Genomic DNA, 12,050 nt, shown 5'->3' with positions numbered 1-12,050 from the left:
AACAAGACTGAAATGTAAGAGGCAGGCCAAAAGGAGGCATTTGCATTATATGAAGAGAATTATTTATATGAGAGTGTATGTGTAAGATTCTATTCAATACCTACCTTTTTGCCCTAAAAAGATTTATGTCAGTTATTTTGCACTTTGGATTTCATTTTGAAGCATCTTCTAAGATTATCAAAAATGAGAATCATGAATGACAAGAGAATCTCTTATTGGTCAGAAATATATTTCCTTTGCTTACCTTCTCTACCTCTCTCCTACCCCAAATGAGTGTTCCATAAAATTATCTTCATCACTTTTATCAAGAAGGGTAGTTTTATCTTCACAAAAGACTATAACAAATGTATGTCATAAAGAATAGGGATTGATAATCTTTGTGATGTTATCTATGCTAATGTAACTACAAATGCTATTCACATTCCTTGTATGTCACAACAGAAAATGCATAATACAGGTAGAACATTGAAAATATAGTTACAAGTAGTCCTATTCAACAAAACAATTTACATTCTATTGTCGATAGAATATTTCTAAGCTGTTTGCTTGAATAATGTGTGAGGTAAAGCATTTGACAAGTTAATTATACATTGCTTTAAAAAGTATTCCCTAGGATTTTACTTGGAATTGGTTGTGTTTTAATCCCTTTGAGTCTTCCCTTGCTCTTTTATCATAGAACCAGAAAAACAGCTTTTTAAGATTCTACCTGCAAGAAAAGGTGTCCGTCTCCCTTTATTTTCAAATGTCTACTCACTTCCTTTACTTTTTGCTCCCAAGGCCGGAGTCATTCCTGAGGGGAGGGGTCAATGCCTGAGACAGTATTTGGCAGCCTGTTTTACTAGCACTTTAGAAGTCATGAGCCAAGTGCAGTTTTCAGATTATAGTGTTCAGATTATATCCAGGCAAGTTTTCTATCCAAACAGTGGCTCTCTTTTGACCATCTTCCTCTCGCGCCTTTTTTTTTTTTTTAGTTTATTAAGGTATAGTTGATTTACAATATTAGTTTCAAGTGTACAACACAGTTATTCAAAAGTTGTATAGGTAATACTCCATTAAAATTGTTATAAAAGTTAGCTGTATTCCCTGAGTTGTCCAATGTACGGATGGACGGCGTTGGCGAGAGAGAGAGAGAGAGAGAGAGAGAGAGAGAGAGAAAGAGAGAAGACACGTGAGACCAGCCTTGATAGGGCCAGGTCTGCAAGGGAGAGAGAAAGAGAGAGAGAGAGAAAGAGAGGGAGAATGACCAGACGGGGTGTTTGCAGGGTCTGGCAGAGTCTGGCAATGCTTTATTTTTTACTGTGGCTTTTATACCCTAAACTAGTACATTTCTAAGGCGAAGACAGTTTAACATTACATCAGCTTGTTCTTCACGAAACCAGGGTGTTTTCTGCATACTTCTTTGTTTATGAGGGTCTTGTACATTAACTTCTGGCCTTGGGGCCTATTGACATTTTATGACCTAGGTGAATGCAAAGCTGTTTTCGGTAATCTATTCTTTAATGAACACAAAGGTCAGTCCTTTTGCAGAAGTTATCAGTTAAATTCATCTGAAAGGTTTACCACACAAAGACTCTGCAGCTCCAGTGAGGCAGCCCCTGTTTAGCATTCCTGTTTAAAATTAACAATTTTAAACTCTTATTTTTCTAAATCTTTAACTATAACCACTTTTAGAATAATATTTTTATGTTCTCTAATAGGGCTTCCTCACCCCCGAAGGGCTCTGTGCCTATTAGGGCCTTTATGTGATCAGGTTCCTGATGCTGTTTTATGATTAGGGTATTATAAGCAATCATGCATATTAGTACCAAGGGCATAAACACATTTGCCAAACAGACTAAAATACAGCAAAGGAGTTTAAATCAAAACACTCCTTTCACCCTGGATAATCTCATAAAATACCACCACCCAAGAAACTTATTGATTAAATTTCTAAATTGATTCTTATTTGGAAAGAGATCGGGGAAGGCCTTCTGCCTGTGTCACAGAAATTAGGGAGTAGTCTATTGAAGCAAGCATCAGAAAGACAGATATCATCTTTAAGGTGAGTGCCGGGGGCAGCTTTTCAGAATCCCTGAAAACCTGATCTGCCTTGCCGGTCAGGTTTTCTCCCTCATGACCTTGTCATGGGTGGGATCTCGTGTGCCGGCTCCTGGCAATATATAGCAGTTTGTACTTTTTAAACCCCTGTCCCTATCTTCCCCCCTTTCTTCTCCATCTTTATTATGACTTACAATGGGGTACATGCATGCTAAGTTGCCTCAGTCATGTCTGACTCTCTGCAACTCCATGGTCTGTAGCCCACCAGGCTCCTCTGTCCACGGGATTCTCCAGGCAAGAATACTGGAGTGGGTTGCCGTGCCCTCCTCTGGGGGATCTTCCTGTCCCAGGGATGGAACCTGCATTGCAGGCAGATTCTTACTCCTGAGCTGCAAAGGACCTGGACACAATCCCACCCATTTTAGATTCAAGAAAAGGAGATGGAAACACAAGTCTTGTTTTGTTCTCCTGGCTTAAGCAGTGTTCTCCAGTTTAACTTTATCACAGCTCTAACTCAGAAGTTGTTAAAGATTTGCCCAGCTATTGATACAACAGCACTTTGCTTCCCATTCAAACTGGACTCCTAGTAAGTATTACTCTGTCAGACAGAAACCCAGGAGTAGAGGAATCCTTGTGTCAAAACCACTGAAAGACCAGTTATCATACAAGAGACCACACAACACATACTCCAAGCTGTTTTCCTAGAAATTGAAAGGTATTTTCCCTTATCTGTGATCATTATGAAGAAAGGTATCCACAAACTTATTTATCAATACATGTTAAATATCTACTGTACCTTTATATTTCTCCTATTCTTATCAATTCATTCTATTCCAGACTCATATTTTCAAAATCTAGTTGACATCTCAACTTATATAAATACTAGGTAGCATAAAGATATCAAAACCAAAAAGAGCTGTCTTTCCAAAAACCTTCTGTGCCTTAGTCTTATTTAATATACCCCTTCCTCACCCCCAGCCCTCATCTGATTCATTGCAAGTTGCTCTTAACTTCAGCTCCAAAATAAACTTTGAATCTAACCATTTATTTTTCTGTTTCACTGTTGGCACATTACTCCAAGGCCTCCCTCATTACTTCTCTTCTTAAAGACTGCAATTGCCTCCCAATTGATCTTCTTGCTTCTTTAGAACTAATTCAGCATTTTACTGATTCGAACTCTGCAATGTCTACCACTACTCTGAGAATAAATTCAAACTCAATATCTTAGCCTAAAAAAGCCTACATTCAATTGGCCCCCAATCTTATGTCTTAGACTTTCCCTTCCTCCTTGATTTCTGTGCCACAGACACACTGACTTATTTTAATCATCAGCCACCTTTTGGCCTCTGCACAAGCTGTTTTCTCCACCAATAAAGTTCTTGTCATCATGTTTTTTGTCTTCATGAACTTGAAAATTATTTTATTTATTTTATAAATATATAGTCATGAAGAAAACTGTAAATCATAAATCAGTATTGTAAATCACTTTTGTTAATAAGATAAATGTTATTTTTTATTTTTAAAAATATATGTCTATGTAAACAATAGCAGATATTATTTGAAATATTTTATATTATCTCATAAATATGTTTAGGTAATATAGTTTGCTCTAAATATCATCTTCCATTAATTTTGAAATTTATCCACTAGAAATCACTTTTAACAATCTCTAATATCTGCTTTACTTCTCTCTCTTAACCATTTCTTAAGACATTGTTATTTAAACTCCCACATGCATATTTCAGGGTCAAGATAGCACTTACCCTTTTCTTATTGATTTGGTATTCATTTATTTTTCTATTATATAATGATTATAAAATGTAACAAAAGTGATTTACAAAATAGACATGATTTATAATTTTCTTTGTGACTATATTTTTTAATGATCACTATTTTAAGTTGCAAATTATTTGAAAAGTTCTAGTGTGGGTTGAAAGGCACATATAAACTCGTATAGTTATATGGTATCTTACCCAGGGTTTTGAATCTATCATTAGTATATAACACAAAAAATAATAAGAATTAGTATTGTTTGAAAATTCTTTAAGAATGTTTTAGTTTGGTGACCTGTAGAACCATACTGGAACAGACTAATGGAACTTTTGAATAATACAGAATGAAGTCATTGATTTGCATTTAAAGAGCAACTTTTATTTTTTAAAATGTGTATCTAAGTAAACAGTGGCAGATTTTATTTTCTTGGGTCTCAAAATCACTGCAAACAGTGACTGCAGCTACAAAATTAAAAGATGCTTCCTCATTCAAAGAAAAGCTATAAGAAACCTAGACAGTGTATTACAAAGCAGAGGCATCACTTTGCAGACAAAAAGCTGTATAGTCAAAGCTATGATTTTTCCTGTAGTCATGTATGGATGTGAGAGTTGGATCAGCTGAGTGCTGAAAAATTGACGCTTTTGAATTATGGTACTGGAGAAGACTTTTGAGAGTCTCCTGGACAGCGAGGAGATCAAACCAGTCAATACTAAAGGAAATTAGCCCTGAATATTCATTGAAAGGACTGATGCTGAAGCTGAAGCTCCAATACTTTGGCCACCTGATGTGAAGAGCCAACTCACTGGGAAAAACCCAGGTGCTGGGAAAGATTGAAGGCAGGAGGAGAGGGGAACAACAGAGCATGAGATGGTTGGATGGAATCACTGACTCAATGGACATGAGTTTGAGCAAACTCCAAGAGATAGTGAAGGACAAGGAAGCCTGGTGTCAGATCGCAAAGAGTCAGACATGAAATAGCAATAAACAACAACATCTAAGTAACACAAAAATATTTACTCTGGTAACATATTATGTGAGAAGAAATGGGAATATTTTCATTGATAAGAAACTGAGCAGATTCACTTATGCTATTTAATTTGTTATTTGGATCTCTCTCTTTCCCCCTCTGTTTCAGTCCGTGTCCCTGTCTCTCTCTGTCTCTACCAGCCTTCATTTTCAGATAGCTCTCCAGCAGGTTCCCAGATGTGTGTTAAGTCAGGTGCATGCCCCTCAGACTGATATTCCAAGACAACCAAATAAAGTCCCCACATAGAGCTCAGGCACCCCTCAGTAGGCTACTTTTGTGCTGGACGTTTGGGTGGATGAATCCAAGCATGTGACACCTAAAGAGCCATTTCTCACCTCAGATCACAACAACTCAGAAGCTCTCCTGGGCAAGAGACCTGATGAATTTTCAAAGTTGGATGCTTTGGGAGTTTCTCTGTCAGGTCTTAAAAGCTGAACCCCAACTGTGGGGTTCAAACTGTTTGTTCCTTAGGAGAAGCTCTGGGGTTTGAGTTTCTTAAAATTATTAATGTAGTTGTATTTATATAGGGGCTTCCCTGTTAGCTCAGACAGCAAAGAATCTGCCTACATGCAGAAGACCCAGGTTTGATCCCTGGGTTGGGAAGATCCCCTGGAGAAGGGAATGGCAACCCACTCCAGTATTCTTGCCTGGAGAATCTCATGGTCAGACCATGGAGTCTCAAATAATCCGACACGACTGAGCAACTAATGCTTTCACTTTAACTTTCATACATACTGAGGCAGAGAGCGAGCATATTTCCCGTTCAAAAGTCTTCCTCTTATTTTTGCTTCGCTTGATATTAAAATTCACACTTTTGTCAATTTGTTTGAACTTGATATGTGTATCTTTGTCCATCTCTTATTTTCTTATTTTTATTTTTTGGTATATTTTATTTTATGTACAAATCTGTGCTCAGTTGTTCAGTCCTGACTGACTCTTTGTGACCCCATGAACTGTGGCCTGCCAGGTTCATCAATCCACGGGATTTTTCCAGGCAGGAATAATGGAGTAGATTCTCACTTCCTTCTCAACATACAAATCTAAATAAGAAATTATAGATTAACTCATCTACAAAGTTACTTTACTGAACCTGAGGATCTCTCTTTTCATAGTGTAGCATAGTTTTATTATTATTACTGTTCTTGGTCTTCCTCTCTAACTTGAAATTTATGTATCTTCTTGTCCCTTTGTATGACATGCTCTTAGATTTTAAAATATATATTCAAATGTGTATCTTCTATGAAAAGCTTCAGCAAATCTTTTATCAAAATTTTTTCATGTATTTCAGGATCATAATTCTCTTTTGCATTACTGTTGGCAGAATCCTAACAATCACTTTTAGTTTCACAGGTAGACTGTCAACATTTGTTGCGTATAAATATAACCAATTCAAGGGTCATACCACTTGAGGTTTTCAGTGCTGGGAGATATCTCTAGGCAGTCCTTCTGATCAGCTTCTTATTGAGAAAAACTGGGTTCCAACTCATGATGTTCACGTAAGAGGACCCTGCAGTTCCCCCCACAAACACACTGAATGCACAGCTACAGATGGAAGAACTTCCTCTGAAAATTGCACTTTGAGAGATAGAAACCCCACACGGACACCATGCAGAAGAGGCTGGAACCCAGTTTCACCATAAACCCCACCCTAGCTCAGTGACCCACAGTTGGGAGGAAACTCAAAATCCCGAGCTTTTCCATGAGGAGCGAAGGGTTTGAGCATCACACTGGGCATCCCCAAATTTAAAGATCTGTATCTGAGTGATGAACCGCCGAAACTTCTAAATGTGAAAATCTGGCAGATCTCTTGCCCATGAGACCCATGTAGTTGTTGCGGTCCAACCTTAGAAACGGCTCTTTAGGGTTCACATGTTTGGAAGCATCCATCCCAAGTAGAGAGGCAGCGTGTTGACGGGCATCTGTGCCGAGACTTTGCCTCAGCACGTCAGCCTGAGGGGCAGGGGTCTCATTTGACACATATTTGGGGGCCTGTCGGAAATGGAGGCTTGCAGGAACATCTCTGTGCTTTCCCTCCTCCGTGCTCCTGTGTGCCAGTTTCCCTCGCAGCGAAGAGTTTATCCCTGTCTAGTGTCCTGGTTCTTACTTCCGGTGCCGCGGGTTTTTGCAGCGCCGACCCAGCAGGTGCCCCTTGATCACCTAGCTCTGGCACCCAGGGCCCCTTGGGACTGTAGCAATCAGAAAAATATTAATAGTTCTTAGCAGGCAGCCACCCCCAGGGCACTGTACAGACCGCAGCTGACTAAAATACACTCCCTGTCTTTCTGCGGAAAAAGCCTATTTGCTTGTTCTAAAGCTTCAGCATGACAGACTTCAGGGTTTGCTCACATCTAAAGACTTATATCTACATCACATCTAAAGGGCTTCCCTTGTGGCTCAGCTGGTTAAGAATCCGCCTGCAATGTGGAAGACCTGTGTTCAATCCCTGGGTTGGGAAGATGCCCTGGAAAAGGGAAAGACTACCCACTCCAGTATTCTGGCCTGGGGAATTCCATGGACTGTATAGTCCATGGGGTTGCAAAGAGTCTGACATGACTGAGCGATTTTCACTTTCACTTCACAAAGGACTTACACCTGCTCTTGGGGCCTGTAAGCCACTGCACACCATCTAAGCACTGTCCCTCTGCCTCACCCCAGCTCACCAGAATCTCACAGACAGGAGCTTACACAGCAGCCCTGAGATTTTGACTGCAGCCAGGGGACACTCTAAATCTCCTTGGCACTGGCGGCTAATGGAGATTACATGGTCCCACATATGGTATATATCTGCATACTTTAAAAGCTAGTGCCTGAGGGTACAGGTTCCAAGTAGCCTGAATCTATATGTTGACTGAGATTCTCCCATTTGAGATACTCACAGGTCTTCACACGGCTTCAACTACTGGGAGCCATTAAGAATAGAATAAGCTGTTTGGACAACCAAAAAGGTTTAAGAGACAACCAAGATGTAGGGTAGGGTTTAACAACACATTTCATCTCCTACAGGAAGCCGCTTCTTCAAGACTAGGAGAAGTGGCTATTTCGTCTAAAGTACAGAAACTGACACACTTTGCGTCAAGCAAAGTGATGAAACAGGAAAATATGTCCCAAACAAAGGTAAAGGATAAAGTCTTAACGGGAAAAAATAATGAAATGGAGATCAGTGATTTACCTGATAAACAGTTCAAAGTAGTGGTCATAAGGATTTTCAGGAACTCAGGAGAAGAATGGATGAACACAGTGAGGACTTCCACAATGAGACAGAAAATATAAGAAAGTACTAAACTGAAGTCACAAAGCTAAAGACAAGAATGGCTGTCACCTTGGCCATGACACTTTCCTGCCTGTGTTCCAGGTGATATTGCTCGCTCATTGGATTTTTTCAGTCATATCGTAACTACTTTCTATCCTCCAAAAAAAACTTAAAGTTACTTTTTCTTTATGGCCCTTCTCTCTGCTTTCCAGAATTAGAAATTAACCTGTGTCTAGTACCTTTGTTGTCTTTCAGTAAAGTTTGGAGATGAGAAAAAAACTTGCACTTAGTCTATCATCTTGAACCAAAAGTTTAAGGTCATATAATTTCTGGAATACTCTGTCTTCCCCTTCTTCTTCCTTGGTCTAACAAAACTTTTCAAGGGCTGTTTTTCAAAGGCTATATTTTGTGCCATCTCTAGCTGCTTCCTCAATAGAACTTCTCATTCACTGCACCAGCTCTGGTGTTCTTAACACATCCTTTCTCATGGCTCATATATATTATCTTCTTCCCTCAGTTGTTTTTGAAGTTATAATTTCTATTCACAGTTTTTAACCTATTAGGTACTATTAGGACCTACCACAAAATTTTGTAGAGAGTAGATATTCAATAGATATTGATATGAAAGAAAAATCTCAAATTTTAAGCATAAAAGACCCTTGATGATTCAATATGCTTTCTTTGTGGATGGCATAACAAGATCACACTAGAATCCACACTGACAGGAAGTGTCCAGTGTCCTTTGTATTAGGTTTGAACTCATAGACTTTTAAACTTAGAGGCAAATGGAGTTACTCAACACTCAGAGTAGACATTTATACCTTAGTTGATGGCCTGGCATGCAGCTACTTTGTGAATACTTTTTGTGATTTTAAAAATACTCACTTTTTTTTTTTTTAACAAAGCATTGTATCATTTTTAAACAGATAGAAATATAGAATGTTTTTACCTTAACTAAGTAAGTCATGCTTAACTAAATTTTCCTGTCATTAAGAACTCTATTCTTATCTGTTATTTCAGCTCAGTTCCTTTTCCACATGACATTCCCTCAATTGTTTACAACAATAAAATTACATATATGTCAGAGATTGAAAATGTCAGCACATCAGCTGTCACTCCCCCATACTGTGATCATGTAATTCAAACCAGTTTCCTTGTTGAATCTAGATCTAACTTTAGAGTTCTTTACTAAGTTTTGTGGGCAACTTCTGCCTATGGATGATCAGTGGTACATATAATAAATTGTATACTTGTTGAAAATATTCACAGTCTTTCTCTGGGATGCTGACCTTACTTCCCCCCTTACCTGTAGGATCTAACTTGGAAACAGATATTTGACTTAGTTTGGCCAATAAAATGTGCATGGAATTGAATATGTTGCTTGTAAGCAGAGTCTTTAAGAAGCAATTGTAATTCACATTTTTCCAGGTCTCCTCTCACTTTTATGTTAGTGAGGTTCTTGCAATAAAAACCATATCGAGAAAAACTGCAACATGAGCAAGAAATAAGCCTTTGTGTTCTTAGTCACAGACGTGTGGTTGTTGTTTATAAGTGCAGCTTAGTCTCTTCTCTCCTGAAGCACTGTGAATGAATTCACTTATTTGTTCATTACCAGATAGGTTTTCATCTCCAATCACTATTAGATTCTGGGAATCTAATAAAAGCACTAAAAAAGATAGACATATAAGTTCTGTGTAGAACTTACATTAGAAAAAGAAACCTATTTTTAATGTTTTAACACAACAAAGAATTAGAGATTGAGATAAATGCAATGGATGGAACTGATTATATAATATGATAGGAGTGGACAGATAGAGACTGATACTGTGTTTAAAAGCCCTCTAGTAAGGAGACAGAATTTATACTAAAGGTTGAAAAATATGACAATTATCAAAGTATGGGAGATTTTGAATAAAGTAAGAATGGATCAAGCGTAGTGAAAATATGATCAAAAAGCTAAAGGGAAAAAAGAACATGATGTATGTCAAAAATTGAAAGGAAGTCAGTGTGAGCTAGGAATGTTGAATAGTTAATAGCAATGAGTTCTGAAAGCAATGAGTCAACTGTAGGACTGTAGACAAAGATGTGGTGTGCACATATGAAAGATCACTCTGACTACTCTACAGGGGTGGAAGGAGAAGAAACCGCTAAGAGATCTTTGAGGTAATCATGGAAAACAATATGGGGACTTAGACTAGGACAAGAGCCACCAAGATTGTGGCCATATGAAAAATTTAATATGAGAATGGAATCAGTTGGAATTGCCAATGGAGTAGAATAAAATTTGAGATTAAGTACAGAATAAAGAGTAACTTTGGTGTGCCATTTCCTGAAAGAATGGCATAGGTACAGGCTTTTTAAAGATATTATGGTGAGTGCAAATGGAGAATTCAAATTTGGGCCCACCCGATAAGTTTTTGTTTTGCTCTGAAATGTTTAAATGGATGTCAGGTAGACAACTGAGTACATATGACTGAAGTTCAAGGGTAATATCTGTGCTGGGAATATAAATTTGTGAATTATTACAATGTAAATACCATTTAAAGGCATAAATATGATTATAATTTCTTAGGAAAAACATGTATAGGCAGGAAAATGAGAACCCAGTATTGAGCCTTGCACAACATCAGTCCACCAGGAATTTAGTAAGGAGCAATGCCAGTGAAGAGGACAGAAAAGAATCCATTTTGAGAAAGAGGAGAATGCATGAAAATGATATAACAGGAATTATTAAGTCTTTCTAAAATAGAGTGATTTGTCACATCTACCAAATGCTGTTGAGACACCAAGTGAGTTAGAGAAAAATAGTGTCTATTAAATTTGGTGACATGAGAGACTCTTAGAGATTTTGAAAATAGTCAGTGAAGGAAGAATCTGGACCAAGAAGGGTTACATGAGTTACAGTCAAAAAGGCATATGTGCCTCTCTTTAGCAAACTGAAGCTATTGAAAAGAAGAGCAGAAATAAGAAATTTCCTGGAAAGTGTCATGCATCTGTGGAGGATGTTTAAAGAATATGAGGCACCAAAGCTTGTTTCATCTTGATGGAAATAATCTATATTAGGAAGGAGATTTATGACATACTAGAAAAAAATTATAGCCATAGGCATGAATTCCTTGAGATGATGAAAAGGGACAGAACCCAGAGCACATGTGAAGACACTGGACTTTAATAAAAGGTCAATTTATTCCTTCATCTTTACTTGACTGGGGCAGACAATGGTGCTTCAGGGGCAGATAGCTTTACAGACTGAGTGATGGAAAGATAGTGACTTTGAGAGTCCCTCATTGAAGTAAGTGTAAAATAAGAGTAAGAAGAGGGTGAGAGACTTCTAATAATATATGAGCAGGAATGAAATAGTTAAGCAGGAATATCAAGCTGATAAAGAAAACATAGCAGACTCAATGATTATTGATTTCAAGTGTGGCTGGTCAGTGTGGTTGTAGGCTAAGACAAATACTGTGGTTTATCCAGGGTTTTGGTTTGGCTTCAGAGTACGACTGACAGAGAAAGGAGTAAGCAATTGTATTTATACTAAAACCACACCATCTAAACTAGAGAACACGGAAATGAAGAGACGAGGCTGACAGGTTATAAGCTGTGGGGTAAAAGGGTGAGATATCTCAATGGGGTCAAAGTATTATGGCTCTGGAGGCATTTGGGTAAGTGAGTTGGAATACTAGGAGGTAAAGGTGAGAGTAAAGGAAGCAATTTTTAGCAACAACTATGTGCTGTCCTGGTCTTAAATATTCCCTGCTTCATCTTTTAATGCAACTGTGATTCATTTAGTAATCCCTGTTTCATGATATTCTTCCTTCTTTGCCTTCACTGCTTTAGCTATTTTTATCCTATTGCACAGTATACATTTTTCTCAGTAACTTATAACTTTGTGTGGAACAAAGCAAAGTGTTCATTAATTAATTTGAATATTTCAAAATCCTTCTTTCATGGCATGGTTTCTAG

This window comes from Dama dama, chromosome 30 (genome assembly GCF_033118175.1).
Source record: "Dama dama isolate Ldn47 chromosome 30, ASM3311817v1, whole genome shotgun sequence".
NCBI lineage: Eukaryota > Metazoa > Chordata > Mammalia > Artiodactyla > Cervidae > Dama > Dama dama.
Note: the sequence above shows the minus strand (reverse complement) of the source record.